Genomic DNA, 19,746 nt, shown 5'->3' on the forward strand with positions numbered 1-19,746 from the left:
GGAGATGACACCAGCCGTAGCATCGGTACGGACGAACCGGGAGATGGTGAGGGGGTGTGCTCCTAGCTCTCGGCCCACGGACCCTCAAGCCTCGGACGCCCCTCAGGCAACCGCTGCCACCCGTCCCGTCGCCATCCATCCATCCATCCATCCATCCATCCATCCATCCATCCATCCATCCATCCATCCATCCATCCCATTCACCGATACGAGGCTGCAGAGCCCGCCCGGCGGCGGGAAGGGAGGGGCCACCCACGGCCGGGCCCCCACAGCACCCATCCCAGTGACGACGCAGAGGTTCCTGACACTGGCGGGCCCGCGTCGGCTGGGCACCCCAGCCGAGGCTCCCGGCCCGGCCCCCACACTCCTAGGCAGGCCTTGGCTGCCGGGGATGGGACGTCCCAGCCCGCCCCTCGCAGCCCCGACACCTACCCACACCATCCCAGAGCCCGACGCCAGGGGAGTGGCGAGGGAGCAGCCCGTCCTCTCCCTCCGCAGCTCCGCGCCCGCTGCAGCCCCTGAAATGGCTGAACAAAGGGAACGCGGCTCCGCCGCCACCGCCCCGCCGATTGGCTGAGGGGCGGGCGGGGGGCGGGGCTCGGCGCGGGGGGCAGGGCGGGGGTGCCACGGGCCCGTCACCTTGGCAACGGTGGCTTCGGCTGGGGCCCGTGTCCGTGCGTGTGATGGAGACGGCAGCGAAATGGCCGCCCGGCCCCACCCAGCCGCTCAGCCCCGGGGCCGGATACCGCTCTCCGCCTCTCCCCGGCTCCCACGCAGAACGACGCTGCGCCCTGCTCCCTTCTCCCTGCTCCCTCGCGGTCGTCTGCTGCAGGTGCACGCATGCTGGCTTCGTGCCCGCGCAGTGCTTTCACAGGGATCCCCCTGCGGCCGGGGGGACATCCGCCTTGCTCAGATGCACCCTTTCATCCGACCCCTTCCCACAACCTCCCTCAAAGAGGCACAAATGGGAAGGGCCACGTCCCCCTCTGGCACCACCCCCTCCCACAGGGAGCTGTCTTCACCCAGCAGTAGCACCAAAGGGCTCCTCATAGATGCTCTCCCCCTGGCCAGGCTCCCCAGGCTGCCTCTCCCCACGCCCTCCTACGCTTCCCCATGCCAGCAACAGCAGAGAGCTGCCGGGGCTCCACAGGCGTGGCTGAGAGGCATGTCAAAAATCATAAAAATGAGGCCAAGGTCTAAGCAGCAAAAGGCTCAGCACCCTGGATTTCATCTTGACACGAGTGCACATCCAGGGGCTGCTCTGGTGAAACCCCACCTGGAGTACTGCATCCAGACCTGGAGTCCTCCATCGCAGGAAAGACGGGTCGGGGGAGATGATGTTTCCCTCTGCTCTTGTGAGATCCCACTGGGATCCCTACCCACACAGTCCAATTAAATACCTGTTGTTTTTCTCAAGTAGTATTTTATTGCATAATGTTCAGAGAAGATTGTATTGTACTTATAGGCAGCATTTAGCTACACTACGCTGAGTTACATCTTACACATGCAACAATCATATCACAAAAAAATCCAACCTCTCAGCTAACATGAAAGTACGTACATGGAACTCAAGTCTTACACCTCAGCTTGCCCAAGTACAGAGACATAAGACCTATAGCTTACCTCCAGCTTTGGAGATTTACACGCCATAGCCATATATGTATTAATACACGTATTAGCCATGGCTAATAGCAGGCAAGATGCCAGAGTACTAGGGTAGGATGCAAATGTGTTTGTTGCAGTTGCTGTAGCTAAGAAAAAGGATGTGAGATAAAAAACCTTGAGTTTTACACTGAAAACCTAAAACTTGACCAGTCAGAGCAAAAGCTGCTGGCAGAAACTTAAAATTGTTCAGTGATGCTATGTAATACTGAAAGAAACAGAGCAGATATTCCAATCAAAAACAGGTTAAACTACAGCAATAGAAGTACACTAACAATATATTTGAACAGTATAAGGTGTTTGCTTTATGTAGTGATATGTGGCAAACATTAACAAGGTGTACATTTACATAAGCAATATTTGCCTATCAGCTTTTTAACTTTTTACATTTAATGTACAAAACCCAAGGTGGAACATCTAAAATACAGATACTGCAAATCCAGCACATACTTCAAATCTTGAGAACCAGAGCTTTCACACTTCTATAGTTCATTCACAAAAGATACCAAAATTAATTTCCTGTGACATGAGTCCTGTCCTCCTTTCTTCCTGACATGATGCTGTGTGATTCTGATGTCTACCTGGATGCCTAGTCCTCTGCTATTCTTTCCTTAACAATTTTCAACAATTTTTGGTCAGCTACAGTCAAATCTGACTGTGAAGTGGACGTCTATGAAAGGTGTCAAAGTTCAAGTCCTGTGACAAGTAGCAGGGAGCCAGGTGGAGGAGAGGGACTGTACTAATAAGGACATGTTGGAAAGGGTAGAAGGAAGATTCTGAGTGTTTGATATGCTACCAGTTTACTGTACCAACATACAGAACTTACAAACCTGGTTTTGGCCCTGCTGTCAGTCCAAAGATGTGGGAAGGAGTTCATTTTAGCACAGAAGGTTTAGTGGAATGGGGAAAACTGAAAATACTCAGGTTATAGTGCATGTCCTGTACCTGCTAGAGGTATCTGAAACCAATTCGTAATACAAGAGAGATACAAAAGTGGCATAAGCAACTACTTAGGTATTCCTGCTAAAAGTGATAGGGAAGACACTGTGTCCACGTTGCACTTGTATTTCACAACCTCCAATTGCACAACAACTTTTTTGGTGCCTACACACAATCAAAATGATCCACAACCACTGTGTCCATTCACATCCTTTCACTGGCTAGAGAAAAGGAGATGAAAGATTGATAGGTGAGAGTTACTTTTGCCAAACTTTAATGAGATTCAGGGTAAATACAGAATAATAACTTCCCAACAACCTTTCTAAGATTTATCTGTTTTAATAAAATTACATTTTATAATCAAGCAATGCATATTCAGTCAGCTAGACTCTATTAAAATGCACCCTCAGGCTTGATTGACCAATCTGCTGTACCTAAACAAGGCCAATGAGACTATATGCTATAATTCTTTTTGCTCTAATGATAGACATCACAGTGAGTAATTTCTGCTTTCCACACATCTCCACACATTCCCAATTACAGATGTCAACCGAGAACATCTGTGCAAAGGAAGGTTCTTTCCTGGTGGTCCCATTCAGGTGGTACTGTTGTTCTGTCAAAAACACGTGAAAGAAACGGGTACTTGAAAAACAAATTTTGTCTCCATGTTTGTATGTGAGCACTGTAGTCACTTGTGGTGAGGTACCTGGGTACTAAGCACATCATAGCCTTGACATCTGTGAGCTATCTTTCCTGTTTTCTCAGGCATGCTGCTGCTTTCTCAGCAGAATAAGTTTTCCTGAGAAAACCAAAGTTCTGCGCTGGACAGTCCCTAAGGTTATTTGGAACCAGCTTAATCATCTTTACATTGCACTAGGTGGTGCAAGATACAGCTACACGTTTAATGTATTTATGTTATTTTTTAGGAATGGATTTAATTAAATTACTTGTGCTGTCATTTGCTATGCTAATTAATTGCCTGGATCATCTGGATGCAAGAGATGTTTTCTTAGTTAGAAGGGAAGTTGTGCAGTTCCCATGCAAATTTGTTCTCTGGCTTCCAAAGAATAACTTAGCTGAATTATTGGTTTGTTGAACAAAGCAGTAAGATAAAATCTGAGGTGGTGAGTGGATGGTGAATTGGTATGCTGTGATTGCTCCAATTTCTTGTCTTTTATTAACAAGTAAGTGTAAATTTATGATAGAACAGAACCTTGAAATTAATGTATAGGTCTTGTGACATTTGTCTGAATTTACAAATTTCAAAACAACAGGTAGAAGAGGTGTTACTGTCTAATTTCATTTAGTGAGATGTCAACTTAGATAGTAATTGACTGTATTTAAATGTTAGTATTGCTGCTTTAATGACCATCAAATTCAGGGGAAAACCAAAATGATGACTGGAAAATCATTACTTAGTAGCTGGGATATTTATTCTTGCTTGATGTTGGTGGACTTGTCAGAGTACTAGCAGTTACTGTATTCCCTAAACAACAAATAACTGCAGGAAGAAACCAAGCAGAAAATGAGAAATTTGACAGAAAACTGCTGTCCTAAAAAGGAAGAACAAGGTAAAACGTGATCATTTGCATTTAATACGTTGTTTTTGAGGCATTAAGAAGAGTAAGACAGATGCATGGATAGACAGACAGAAGGAAGGAAAGAAGATTTTAGTAGTTAATGAAATATATATTTGTGTACAGTTAATTATCCTATTTAAAAAATAGCAGGATTTGATCAGCAGTATGTGGTTTACACCTTTTTGGAAGCATGATATGTGAAAACAAAGTAAAATAAATAACTTGGCAAAAGACTGGTCACTAGCTACAATAAATAAAGTAGTAACTAGTGGTGCTGCTTTGATGGAAATAGGACAAATTAATTAATTTAATTGAAAATATAAATTGATGCCGTAGGAAAAAAATCCATTTGCCTTCAGCAAAATTACTAACTTAACTAGTTTCTGGTCTACAAGAATATGAAAATACCACTGTATTTCTTTTTTTGTGAAGTTCATGAACTATCTTGATTAAGCTGGAGACTTGAAGAACTCACTGTTAACAGAAGTGACATATGAACTTTTAATATGTGGTTCACTGCCTGTAAGAATTGGTCCATATTTTTCTAAGCTAAAAATATATATTTTCAACTACATACAGGCAAGGTGGTGTTTGGTGTTAGCTGTTGAGATCTGTTTAAAGTTAGTTTCTATGACATATTGATACAAAGGAATAAGCTACCTTCCTAAAGGTTTTGATTCACAACTGAAGATAAATTTAGCAGTGGCAACTAAAGCTGTTATTGTCTAAAGCAATCTACACCAGCTATTTCTTTGAGATTAGTTATAGGATACGAAGTACATTTTAAGTGGAATTAAAAATATAAATGCTCTGTAGTTGTCAGAAGTTTAACACTGGGCCAGCAATTAACTGATGACAGATGCTCTCTATTAATCCTCCCCTTCTCCCTAAGGAGAGATAAGGGAGAGAAGAGACTTATGGGTTGGAAACTACACTACACAGCTTTAATGAAATAGTAATGATTAAAAAAAGGAAAAAAAAATATTACATAGATACAAATATACAGAAAAACAATATCAGGTTCCTCTTCCCTTTCTCCCCAGTAACAAGTCACAACTGAGGCTGCAGGGCAGCCCTGGGAAAGTCCAGGCAGCAGCAGTCGGGATCTGGAGGCAGGAACACACAGATTCAGGCTGGCAGGGATCAGGACCACAAGCAGACAAATAGACAGAATCCTCCCAGGATGCCAAAGAAAGCAGGAAGAGACAAAGAAGGGCTGAAGGGAAGCTTGACCCTTGTGATCCCTCAAATTTATACTGTGACACATATATTCTGTCTGGTCAATTTTGGTCACCTACTTGGTCCACTCCTCCCTAAAGGAGGGTTGCAGGTGTGACCTCTTGAGTCCTTTCCTCTTTCCAGAGCACAAGATGTTCCTCAGAGCAGTGGCCTTGGTTCTGCAGACCATTCTCTAGCCATAACTACAAAGTTGAGCATTATCAGTCCTAGAAGCAGACACTGACTGAGATACTTGCTATAAATTTCAGCAAGTGCAGCTACTTACAAAAGACTCAGCTGAAAGCAAAATTACAAGACAGAAAATTAGCTCTATCTTGGCCCAAACTAGGACAGTATTAAGGGTAAAATTGAGTAGAATGTGTCTAAACGGAAACAAATAAGATATACACTATAAGGATAAAGTTTCACTGGCTGGGCTGAAGGTCAGAATAGGGCAAATGTGTGAAGAAGGCCATCAACAAGTAAACCAAAGATGGTGGCAGTTGCAGACAAAATAAACTTATTCATAGCATGTCCAAGCACCATTTTTAACAGAAAATATTTGATGAACATTTTCTATCACCATCATGTTGGGTTTTTTTGGCCAGCCAAGAATTTCCAATAGGACACTGGCTCCTGTTTTGGTTCTTGTTTCATGAAACTATTGGTTGTCCATCAGGAAACAGCAGTAAGTCAAAGACAGAAGAGATCTTTGGAGAATCTGAAGGATCAGAATGAGCTGTGCTGAGAATATCATACATTACCAACTCATGTTGTGTTTTACAGAATTTTCAACTCCTTTCCTGTGAGTGGAAAAGTGACATTAGTAGATCCATCAGAAAAGATACATATCCCCACCAGGCAAATATTTATTGTGTGGGTATGACCGAATCTATAAAGAGTGAGGTAGAGACATAGGCATAGACCTCTTATATCTGTCTTTACAGTGAGTAAAGACAACAGCAGTAAAGGAATGCTGGAAGCCCCTTTTCCTCTTTTCAAGAACAGTGCTGGTGGCTACACTACCCAGCTCTGAAGATCTGTATGTGTGCTATCTCCAAGATAGAAGTGCTGGAGGAGAATGAAAGAGGAGAAATACTAGGAGACGTTAGAGATTAGCTAAAGATGAAGAAGTTTGCACAGAAGATACATATTTCCAAGGCATGTGAGCAGTGGTGTTGGGAATACAAAGGAGTCAGAGAAAGGGAAGGGAAGGAAGGTTGTCAGCTTTCTCTTCCTCCTTTTCATTTACATAGTGCTTTTTTACAATAAGGTGCTGTGTAACTTGCTTTGTTGCTCCTTGATTTAAGCTTTTATGAACTGCTATATATCCTAAAGCACCACTCTCCAAATGGTGTAGTGTGGAGTCTCCCTGATGAAGCTGTCATGGCCCTGGAGAAGCAGCCTGAGTGTTGGTCCTGGGACTGGTGTGGTGGGGAGCAAGGGCAGAGCTGGCTGTGATGCTGATGCAGGGTCCTGCCTGCCTGGTGAGTCTGGTTGGGTGAGAATCCTGCCAGCTCCAGCAGTAGAGTTGCAGGGCCAAGGAGAGGTGGTGACTGGTATGGAGTCTGGACAAGCACTCTGTGGAATACTGCTAGTCTTTCCAAGACTGTCCTCCACTAAAAAGACTCTGGGAAAGACTGGCCTAGAAATTGCAGGGGCTATGATTGGTTAGTGTGATAGGTGGAAGTCTCACATGCAAAGAATGCATGTTCTCTGGGGTCTAGACCGATGACCAGATCCTTTAGAAAACAGGGATCAGGAGTAGTGTCAAGGGTCTGGATACAAGGGAGACCAAAGAACACACCTGTATATGCCCCAGAATGTTCTGATAAAAACACATATTGCAGTATTTTGCCCAAAAAATGTAAAAATTTTATTTTTTTCTCACACCTCTACTCAGTAGATGGCAATAAATCCTCATCTAGAAAGTGAAAAAAAATTCCAAATTCTTGTAACCAGGTTGGGTTGTTTTATGCTAGCTTTGACACAGCTGCAATTTCTTTGTGCCCATTTATTCTTATGCTAAAGAAGAAATACAATTACTGATCCATTACTGATCATTACTGAATCGTACATTGTCTCAAAGTGGTCAGCCACTGTGGCACAAAAATAAAGAAACTGAGTGCTAAGGAAATATGTTTAGAAAGACATTAACTGATCTTTTCTGGACAAAATATTCCCCTATAAAGTATCAGAGATGAGCCTGAAAAACCTGGCTGTCCTAAACAGTCATTAACTGAGCTAAGTTAATTTACAGTATTTGAGGCATTAAGTTTGGTTGAATGGCAGCAGAGCTTTTGATTTGGCGTGTGTTTCTTCTTGATCCCCAGAGGCATTCTGACTGCTGACCAGAATCATTCTGGAGATTACTGAAGGCTTTTACTGCACAACCTTTCTTCCCCTCACTGGTGCAGTCTGAAAGCAATAATAATTTCACTGTTTGTGAACAAATTGTGTCTCATTTTATTGCAGATTCGAAGGAAGGATGGAGACTAGAGCGTGCCCTTTTAATCCTTTAGCACATCTTTGTGCATATTATTTGTTCTCCATTTTGAAGGTGGCAGAGTGGGGAGAATATGGTAGCCGTGGTCTGATCTCCTCTGCTTCTGCAAGCCTGAGCATTGGAAAAGGTACTCCCAGGAAGACACAAAGGCTCTCAGAGAGGTACTTTGTACTGTACCAGACACACTTCCCTTGGAGATGTGGGAGCTAAGAAAAGGAATGTGCCACGTAAGGGATGGAAGTTGGCTATTTGTACTTTTCAGTCTTGGCAGCACTGTTATTAGATAATGTTTTAATTCACAAAGAGAAAGTCTGTAATCTTAATCCATTTTTATACAGAGTCTGTTTCTCTTTTTCATTTGCTTATAATAAAAGGCACCCATGGTCTTCACCCAGTGCTACTATTAGTATTGATTGTTGATTGGAAAAACAGCCATTGACTCAATCAATTTCCCAACATTAGTGCAAACTTTTTCCCACAGCTTTTTTGAGCTGATGGATTTCTGCCAGCCCTCAGACTTCCTTGCAGCTTCTGTTTTGCACAATTTAACAAAATTTTTTAAAATGAGACATTTTGGTTTTTGTTATGTCTATGACCAACTATCATGACCTCATGGATCATCAGTGGTTTCAGCATGGAAACAATTTCCCTAGACTCTAGCTAGTAGAAGCAGTCAGCAGCCAACACATCCACTGCACAAGAAATATTGCATACTAGTGAACCCATTTGTTTCCTAGCACAGCGCAGAGAGGTTAGCATTGCTTCTGCCTGTCATTTTAAATAACATTTACGTTCATCAAACATCTTCACTTCTCTAGCAATTAAAAATGAAAGGATTAATGGTGTAATAAGTGTTTTCCTGCTAAAGATTTATACTCCTCCCCAGTTGGACAAGTGTTTCCTTTTATTTCTTTAAAAGCTATGCCAATTATTTCTTTATAGATATAATTCTTCAAAACTGATTCACTATGTTTGTTAATGTGCTCTATCCATTCATAAAAGTTAAAAAAAAAAAAAAAGAAGCAATATAAATTAGAAAAAATATTATTATGAACCAGGAAATGTGCCTACATACAAAAGGTCAATTAATGTTTGTGAGGTTTTTTTTCTTTTGGTATGCTGAATTTTAGAATTGATGGATAGATATTTTTCTGTAGAGGAAAGAAACATATGGCAGCTCTAGGTGCAGCCAGTTGCCCAGGACCATGTCCACATAGCTTTTAAAGGTCTCTAGGGGCGGGGATTCATTAACCTCTCTGAGCAGCCTGTGCTAGCCACTCTCACAATGAAGAAGTGTATCCTTACATTCAGGAGGAATCTTCTGTGTTTCTGCCTCTGATCCTGAAATTTGGTACCACTGGAAAGAATCTGGTTCTTTCTTCTACGTACCCTCCCTTCAGGTATTTATTTGCATTCGTGAGATTCCCCCTGAACATTCTTTTCTACAGGCTGAACACTCACAACTTGCTCAGGCTTCCCCCACAAGAGAGGTGTTTCAGTCCCTTCACCATCTTTCTGGCTCTTCACTGGGCTCTGTCCATTATGTTCCCATCCTTCTTGTTGGTGGAAACCCAGAACTCAACAAAGTACTTGACATGTGGCCTCATCAGTGCTGAGAGGAGTACCTCCCTCAACCTGCTGGTAATACTCCTCCTAATGCAGGCCAGGATATCATTAGTGTTCTTTTCAGCAAGGGCTCTATGTAACAAATTATTTTCTTGCCCTGTTTTTATTAGGATTTTGTTTGTAGAAAATTACCTTTTTTTTTTTCCCCCCCAACAATTTAGACATTCCTTTTGCTGTTGCTGTGGATTTCTCAGCAAAAATGTGACAGCAGTAATTTTTTCTAAAATCAACCATAACCAGAATCTATTTCACTATTTAATCAGAAGGACATAATTCTGAGATAATTTCCAAATAATGCTCTACCTTTAATGAATAACTATTCTAGTTCCGCAGAACTAGTAATTTCTCTGAACAGAATCCACAAATTAATTATTATTGTCATGCACAGTGTAATGTTGTCTTGATGTTCACACAGTGCTTTAGAAATTTATACAGTGGTTGAAGATTTTAAATTGACCACAGAAGGAATGTTGAAGAAAATGGAAATGTCATAGCATGCAATTGGGTGTTCATGTGGGTAGTTGATCTTTAAGGACACAGTCCTGCATATTTTCACTCCTCTGGATGAGTTTTACAAATGGAAGTTGTTCTTTCAGTTGCAATTCGATAAATTAGGACTACCCATCCTCAATTAAGACAAGGTGGTGGAGAAAGTTAAGAGGTTACACAATCATAGTGGACCAAGAGAACCATAAACAGAATATGATCCAGCAGTGTGTCCAGGTGGCCAAGGAGGCTTTCAGGATTTTGGCTTGTACCAGGACTAGTGTGGCCAGCACTAAGGAAGTTATTGTCCTCATATAGTTGGCACTGGTGGGGCTGCACCTCGACTGCTGTGTTCAGATCTGGGTCTGTTGCTACAGACCCAGAGAGGGACATCATGGTGCTGGAGCCAGTCCAGAGAAGAGTAATGGATCTGGTGAAGGGTCTGGAGAACAAGTTTTATGAGCAGTATCTGAAGGAGCTGGGGTTGTTTAGTCTGGAGGAGGGTGAGGGGAGATATTATTACTCTCCAAAGCTACCTGAAAGGAGGTTATAGCAATCCATCTCTTCTCCCTAGTAACAAGCAACAGGACAAGAGGAAATGGTCTCAAATTGTGCTAGGGGAGGTTTAGACTTGACATTAGAAGAAACTTCCTCACTCAAACGGTTATCAAACACTGGAACATGCTGCCCATGGAGGTTGTTGAATAACCATTCCCAGAAGTGTTTAAAAGATGTTTATGTGTGCTCGGTAGGAGCATCATTAACATTGGATGCGGTAGAGTTATGTTAATGGTTAGACTCAATGAACTTAAAGGTCTTTTCCAACCAGGACAAGTCTGTGATGCTGTAATTCTGTGATAAGTCCTCTGTGCTCTTCATCCATCAATCTGTAAAGAGATGTCAGCAGGAAGGAGTTACAAGGGAAAGATGGCTAACCAAGCCTCTCCTTGGTGTTTCACTATATTCTCTGAAGAAGACAAGTGATATAAATTGAAATTATACTAGTCGAGTAGCACAATACTGCAGTAAGAGACAGTGAACACAGTTCCAATAATGTTTGTTGACTTTGTAACCTGAAGCTGAATCCATTTTGCATGTGGGGAACCTCTGGCAATGGAGATTCTTCTTGATGTTACTAATTTTAATGCACTAGAGTCTACCTGTATCAGAAGCCTTATTTGAGAGAATTAGAGCAATATATTTTTCACGGCTCATGACTTCTACCTTTGATTTGTTTCAACTTTGTCTAAATGAAAAATTCTGAAAATTAATCCTTCAGCAACTTGGCACCATCACCCAGGGAATGACTGGGAGAGCATTAACCTCAGTGTTGTCTATTAGTTCTGAGACCTGCAATTTATAATCACAAAACTGTGGGCTCTTCATTCTTTTTTGTCACCAGGTTTCAGCCACTGTCTTTTCTTGTTCCAGCGTTGTCCATTATTTAACAATTGCAGTATTAACACCTGTCAGGTGCTATTTGTTTTTTTTCTTTCCCTTCATCACTGAGAGCAGAAAGAGCTTGAACACTTGTATGCCATTTGTTCTTCAGTGGAGACAGCTGATGTACAATCTTTCCCCATGTAGATAAAGAGTAGGTTAATGAGATTTAAGTGCTGTTTCTGGTAAGAGGCCAGTGGCTGATTAGTGAGCTAGGAGTATACCTACCTCCTCCTTTAAACTGCAAAAGGAGTCACTGCGTGACATACCAGTGCAGATGTTAAAACCAGATATTTAATGATGTTTCCAGGACTCCACACCCAAATTTTCACTCATAAAAACTTCTATGCATGCAGAAGGCTTACTGAATGTTACCTGATTTTGCTAATACATCACTGAAACTGAGTATGTAGGCATAGAAGCTAACAGTGTAGAGATTCTGTGCCTTGCCTTGTAGGAAGTTTGAGTTTACGTATTTTGAGGTATTTTAAAAATATTTTGATAATTAAGATTTATCTAGCAATTCTTCTGTAAGTGGTTAAGCATAACTTTTTTAAAAAATTACACGTTTGGATTTTTCTTCGCTCGATGAACCATGCTTGCGCTGGTATTTATCATATTGCCAGATAACATTTTAGAGAAATACAAGAATATTTTAAACTCCATTAAACTGCTTTTTAGACCTGGTTCACATCAAGTAATGGATAGAAACTGGCTACAGCAGAATACATCTATAAAAATTCTACACTAAATCAAACTGTGCTGGAATGTAACAGTTGCTGCCTTCATGAGTGTCAATGCTATTTGCTGATACAGCTCAGTGCAGTTGAACCCCACAAGGGAAACATTTCAAGAGCTCGGTGTTCAAGCATCTCTTGGATGAAATCCATAAAAGAGCAGACATGAGCTGAGTAATAAATCCTGTAGACATATATGCTGGTGTGACAAAAAGGTATCAGTAATCTTATCCACAATTGCAATTAAAGTATTACAGAGGAGCTCTACCAATATTTTTCCTTTTAATAAAAAGACTAATCTTGAAAACAACAAAGCAAGACATAATAGAAAAATTCATATAACAATGATGTTGTATTTTTAGTTATTAATATTTCACAATGGTGAAATATATGATTAACTTTCTCTATGTAAAAGCTGAAGCATAAAAAATATGCCAAAAAAGGCCAGACCCTTGGACCTTTTATGCCCACATCTCCTAATGCGCTGGCATTCTAAAATTCCTTAGGAGTGTCTCATAGATGGTCGTATGTACTTTAACATCTCAAGGCAGCTTATGACACTGCAGTTGAAGGCTCCTAACTCATTAAAATATAGAGAAGATTTCCAAGCTTAAATAACAAGACAGTTGCAGTCTGTTTTTTGCAAGGCACAGAGTCAAAAATAGCAGAGGACGTGATTATCAGGACTGGACATAATAATGGAAAAATAATTTAGGCTTTTGTCACTGCTCTTACTAGGCTGTTGCAGGAGCAAATCCATCCTGAACCACCTGTGACCCACTCAGTCTCTGCCAGGGCTTCTGAGATTTCTCTGACAGCTGTCATCTTTGACAGAATACTTCTTAATGCTCACATCTGAGGATGTGAAAGTTATTTTGCCAAAACATAGGTAGCATGCAAATTAAAACAAATAAGAGAGAGAATCTTCAGTGGCAGATTTGTAAACGGCAATTAGGTTGCATTAAAAATAATGAAATCCTAAATCATATGTAGGTAAGTTAAAAATACCAAATAGTCATTAGGCATGCATTAGGCATTAGACAAGCTTTCAGATTGTCTCCATCATGATCCAATAGTGTGTTTCTGTATTAACCTTGTTAACCCACAAATTATGGGCAGCCATTATTTGTGCAGAAGAATTATAGTTCCTTTCACACGGAGTACTTAAATCATTAAGATTTATTTTGCAACTCATTCAACTTTCTTTTCTGAGAGGTTCTGTTGATTTCACACTTATTTTAATGTGAATTTGGGCTAAACTAAATTTGACCCTTCATTTTGAAGTGAGTATTTATTTCCTCTAGATGGCTCGAGTTCTACAATGCACATGCAGTACTAGCCATCTCTGTGCTTACATTTTCCTGTATATATTCTTTTTTAATAAGGGATTTTACCTATGGCATCACAATGAAGACCATGTTCTTGGTGAAGAGAGCAAGCAAATTTCAGACTTAATTTTGAATATGTGTTTTGATTTATTTTTCATTCCCCAATCAAAGAGTAATTTCTGTTATATAGATAGATAGATGCAGAATGTCCTGTGTGTAGATCTGAAGATATGTGCACAGTGAAAGACTGTGTCTTCACTACAGTTTTGTGCAGTTATTTCTTCTCAAGAAATGCAGAAGGATCAATGGCTTTTGCAGCTGGCTGCTGGTGGGTAGGGCTGTTTTATGAGCCAGAAAACCTCAGAGAATCCCTTAGCATTGACTTACTTCTTCTGGTCAGAGCATGGTATCTTCTGAAAGGGGCATTTTGGCTCATGGGACAGAATCCATAATTCTTTCTCTTTGCTACAATTCTGTCCCATTGCACTGCATTTCCTATAGCAAAAAAACACATGGTCCTTTTTCTGCAATATGTTCTAAGAAGAATCAAGGTTCCAACTTGCCAAGTGAAAATGAAGTTAGCTTTGTTAAAACTGTTGGAGGAATGTTGGAGGAGGGGTAAGTGGTCAAGATAAAGACATATTTGAAATTCATTTGGGAGTGGATAGGACAATGACAGCAAAACCCGTACACCAAGACTTCTTGGTAGAGTCAGTACAGGATCTTTTTAAATGAGTTTAAATTTTGAGTTTCACTAGTGTCTAATGCTTCACTGTATTAATGATGAAATCCATATTAAAATGCATCATGACTTAAATACATGTAGGCCAACAATTTTTATCTTGACTTAATAATAGTACTTGTAAAAGCTGATTAATTTTTAATTTGTAACACACGTACATTTCACAGTGGTAATCACATAATCCAGATAATCTGGAGATAATCTGTTGATGACCCTAACCCAGGCTTCACTGTGCTATATTCTGAACTCCTGTACATTCATTATGCTATTTTTAACAATATTATTAATGTAACAGTCTTTATGAGAAATATAAAGACACAGCTCCCCATCCCAGGTGTGAAAAAATAGTTTCTTACTGATAATAAATAAATGAAATAAAGGCTGAAAGCAGCCTGTCAGGAAGGCCACAGGACAACAACATAACTGTATTGATGCCTTTTGTTTATGAGGGCCCCTTTTTGCATTTCATCAGTTGAAGAATGCCATACTTACACAGTGTATTTTTTCCTATTTACTAGTTCTTTTACTTTTGAGTGGGCGAAGAGAATGTTTGGCCATAGGATAAGATATGGCTTTTGTTTTTAAAGATTAACCAGTTTTACACCAACACATACAAACACACTTGCCTAGCTGCTTGAAATAATTTTTATCTCCCAAGATTAGAATGGCTGACATTTACTTTTTAAATCTAACTATTTATACAGTACTTAGAGACATGATAACACATTCTGGGGCTGTTTAGTCTGGAGAAGAGGAGGCTGAGAGGAGACCTTATTGCTCTCTTCAGTTACCTCCAAGGGAGGTTGGAGCAAGGAGGGAAACAGCCTCTGCTCCTTAGTGAACTGTGAGGACCAGAGGAAATGGATGGAAGCTGCACCAGGGGAGGTTTAGGCTGGATGTTAAGAAACATTTTTTCATTGGATGTTAGGAATAATTTTTTCACTGAGGGGGTTGTCAGGCATTGGAATGGCCTGCCCAGGGCGATGGTGGAGTCACCATCCCTGGAGGCATTTAAAAGGCATTTGGACCTGGTCCTGAGGGACAGGGTTTAGTAGTTAGCTTCCAGTGTTGGTCAAAGGTTGGACTGGATGATCTTGGAGATCTCTTCCAACCTAACCTAAGCATTCTGCAATTCTGTGATTCAAAAATGTGAAGAAAGAGAAAAGAAACACAATTTTGTAAATATAATGCTAAATTTTATGCTAAATGCAAAGAGATTACAGTTAAATAAATTTATATTTTTAAATGGTCTGCTGTTTCCCTAGATCTGCAAAAATAGCTGAGTTATCTCATAAAAGCTGACAGACTGATTCTGTGGTTTGCTTCTTGGATAAACAGACCAACGTTTTTTTCAGAAACTTTCTTTTACTAGTACCCAAGACAGTTAATATCTAGATCTGCAAATGTCTAGATATATTTGGGAAATTAATATTATGAAAAGTATAACAAAGAAGTAGGGTACAATTTCCCTGAATTTTGGCATAATTTTGTGACATAGGATGATATATAATTCCAGATGTTAATTCTGGGGTAGAGAATTGCAGTGCTGATAAAAGTCTGAAGTGCTTGCTGAAATTCTAAATGCTGATAACAGCATTTTTTTTACCTAATTTATAACTGTCCAGTAATCAATGTGTCAACTAAAGCAAGTTTGTTTACTACAATTCCTGGTTAATTATTAAAATGATAATGCATCTTCTGTAAAAGTTTCTATGGAGCATAAGAATGAAAAAGCAATTTTATAATAATTGCATTTTATTTTCTTTTTTCCAGTTACTTTGCTTAAAAAGTTTGCATTCGCCTGGTGCTTAAGGATTAATTGAGGCTTTGGAGCAATCAAAGATGAACTGATGAGGTTTTGAATGGAACTAGAGTAAAAATTTTAAAGCTACAAACCATTCAGCTGGGGAAAGTTCTAACTGAAAAGAAATGGTTGGCAATAAATTAGAGAGCATGATTAGACCTAGAGTACCTAATTGCCTAGAGCTCAACAGGAAAAGAAAAAAAAAAAAAAAAAAAATATATATATATACTCGCTTTACTGGGAGAATGAGCCACCAGGGACCTACTAAGGGTACATGTATAGTGAATTAGCTAAAAAATTATTTCAGATTCTTTTCTTTTGTTGCATACCCAACCTTATACCAACATACCCATACTCCCTTTCTACCTCCTGCACATATGCTCTATCTTCTCCCTGTCTTTTGGAACTTAAAAATACCTATTCTGAGGCATCCCCTACCCAGCAAAACAATGATGAAGCCATCCTCCAAAGGATTTCCCAAAATATATACTCTCCCATGATGTTCAAAGAAATAACAAAGATGAGTGCTGAAGAACAGAAAAAAGGTCTGTTCTGTGAAAGCAAAAGAGGTACTCATTTAAATGGTGGGTATTTGGGAGACTAGCTTTTGACAGTAAGAATCTCTTTGTAATAACCAGAATAGCACATCCAGTTTTTATTTCCTTACTGCTGACACATTCAGGCTAGCAAAATTCTTTCTCTGGGGATATCAGCAATGACACATTGATAATATATTGGATTAACAGACTGGTCTTCCCGTTCATGTACATATGCTCGTGTTACATAAGATGAGCTGAAAAGGAAGACTCATGCTTTGCAGCCTTCATTCCATCTTTACCACGAAATTGCCTCAATTAGACTCTGTTAACAAATCTTATTTGGGTTTATGAGGCTTCCGTTTGCCAGAGACTCTTGAGTGTTTACAGTATATCCAACTCTTGTCTATTACAAAAAATAAAGAGAAACAACTAGCCCTTGCTCTAGCTGTTTGTCATTAGTCAAGCACATCTGGTTCATGGTGGGTGAATGTGATTCTGATCCCAGAAATCGTTCTGGCATGGACTTAGTGTGCTCCTTTGGAGAGAGATTTGGGTACTCAGTAAAGGGCAGATTCCTAAGGCTCTGATCTGTTGCACCCATCGTGATGAAATGCTGCAGTAGGAATCTGCACTGTACTTTACCACACCAGTCAGCAGTCTGCGTTAAGAATCCACTGCTTAATGGCAAGAGTCTGTACCTCTGAGTAAGGGAGGGCAAGAAGGAGGTAAAATGAGAGGATTGATCATCTGAGGTGCACAACTGATGCATAACTGCCCAGGAGGTAATTCAGTTCTAAAGACCCTGCAAAAGATGTGTGTGCTCATAGCATAGTGAAAGCTTTCTTGCTCATTTGGTACCAGCAGTACAATCCCCTGTTAATTTCTTTTCTCTCTCTGTTAGTCTCCCACCAAAACTTCTGAAGGAACAGAAGGGCCGTGATGGGTAATAAAACAGCTGGAGTGACAAGGGTTCTACTACTGTTTTAGGACTTTCACAGTGATGAAAAGCATCTCAACTCCCATTCTGCCTTGGGTAGTATGGAGGTGTGTTAAAAAAACCTGTTTCTTCAGACAGTTCCCTGGACTGAACACATTTCACTCTGCATTATATCTGGTGCTCCAGTAGCTGGCTCCTTTAGCTATGTTGTGCTGGAAGATTACTTAAGAAAAAGAAACATGCTAAAATACTCACAACAGCATTTTCAGCATTTCATTTTCAGCATGGCAGACGTAACACCATTACTTGATTCTTGTTGCAAGACAATATTTATTTAGAGGTAAGCAGATCTAGTCAATGACAAGGACCGTGCTATGACAAGACAGATCTTCAGAAGCTGCTAGATAAAATAGGGTGAATCCTGGTAAGGTAGTGCAGAAACTTGCACCTTTCCAAGGATTTTTGCAGGAACTGTTGTCAGAGGCAAGGCTGAAGCTCAAGCAGCTACAAAGCTCACATGAAAAACAGGCTCCAGCATGAAGGACAGGACAGTGAAGTCAGACAAACCAGATACATCAAGGCTAATGCAATAGAAAAAGAAAGCAAAAGGTCAGCTATACCCAAATGACATAGCTATGGTGGAGAACAGCATTTGGTTTATAGCCAGTTTTTGCTTCTCTTCAGCCAGGTCTGGGGTTTGGGGTCTTGTTAACCACAGATAGTAGTTGTGGTTTGGCTGTCAGTAGCCCAGGCAGATGTGGTAATATGTAGTCAATTAAAAAATCGATATGCAAGACTAGTACCGACTGACAGGATTTTAAAATGGTAGCTGGAACCAGACAAGCAGGTTTTTTGTATTTAAAGTTGACATTTTTCTACAGACATGGAAAGTGTAGTTGTGAGGATGTGAAAATAAGAAAATATACTCACTCAAGATTCATACAGAAAAGTGAATCTCTGACTAAAACACAAACAGCATGGATGAATTGTTGGGATGTGGATGCTGAAGAAATATTTCCTGCCAGGTGAAAGAAAAATAAACAAGTTATGAAGAGTCTGTAGTGGCTTGCCTATGGTGAGCATAGGAGTGTCCCTGGAGTAACTGTGCTCAGGACCCCTAAAATTGCCAGCTTGGAGGTAGGCTGATCCACAAAGATGCCACAGCAACTGACTCCACACGGGTGTTTCTGCTGCTGAGGTGGAAAAGCTTACTTATATTTCATTGTAAGAATGCTTTCTGATACACCTATATTTATTTTACCCATTTTTCTCTAAAAAGTACTGACCTAACATTCCCCTTGGAGTCAGACCTGCCAGAACAGTTGTAAGCCACTATGTATGTGGGAACATGCAGACTGTAACATGCTTGCACTGTACCCTTTTCCATTGTTTTAATAAAATAAAATATTTCTTGTTTCCATTTAATGCATTGAAAAATGTGTGTGCTGCAATACAAAGCACTATTTTTAGCATCTCTTAAAATATTAAATATTAAATGCCAACTTGAGGGAAATGTCTGCATTTGTCTGTTCGGGTGAGTGCATAACTCTTGGATCTATGCACTCAAATTGAGTTTTGGTTTCTAAAGCCATCATTTCAGTTGGACATGGGCTGCAGAATTTTTATGAATGCATCACATATTTTGCTGTTTCTCTTAAGAGATTTCCCAAATAAATAAATTGTAGTCATCTGTAATCCCCATAGTCCATGAGATCAACACTTTCCAAACACATAATACCACATGGATATTCACAGCTACTGTCAAACCCAGCATACATCACCGTGATGTTAATATCAGACAGAAGGGACTTCCCACTGGAAAGCTGGTACAAGTAGGCTTAAACAGACTGTTCCTCTATCTAATCATTTGCTCTCATGTGTGTCATGCAAAGCTGGCACAACAGCTTGCTAACAGGCATAATGTCACTGTAACATAGCACTACAACCATAACTACAAAAGCACGTATGTACTTTGTCCAAAAGGCAGACATGGTAAGAATAAAATTCTTGGCCATCTCAGTTTATCCAAAACTCACATGTGTAAGTATCAAATAATAATGATAAATACTAAATTATAACTCTCACACTTCTTCAAATATGAAACATTTTACATAGATTTTTTTACAGCACTATTTAGGGGAATCTGGCAGAGGGATAAGTTTAGGTTGTGCTCTCCAAAGTGGCACAAATCAGTGTCACCAC

The 19,746-nt window shown here is 40.3% G+C and overlaps 1 protein-coding gene across 1 annotated transcript in view; it reads right to left on the reverse strand.

Annotated features, from left to right (window-relative positions):
• The window catches only part of TNPO1 (transportin 1), an 82,297-nt gene extending 81,769 nt beyond the window's left edge, over positions 1 to 528 (reverse strand). The window contains exon 1 of the mRNA XM_071731704.1: positions 433 to 528. The gene's annotated coding sequence lies outside the window, so the exon portion shown is untranslated. The remainder of the gene's footprint in view (positions 1 to 432) is intronic.
• Between the last annotated feature and the right edge of the window lie 19,218 nt (positions 529 to 19,746).

The sequence above is a fragment of the Heliangelus exortis genome, chromosome Z (genome assembly GCF_036169615.1).
Source record: "Heliangelus exortis chromosome Z, bHelExo1.hap1, whole genome shotgun sequence".
In the NCBI taxonomy this organism is placed as follows: Eukaryota; Metazoa; Chordata; class Aves; order Apodiformes; family Trochilidae; genus Heliangelus; species Heliangelus exortis.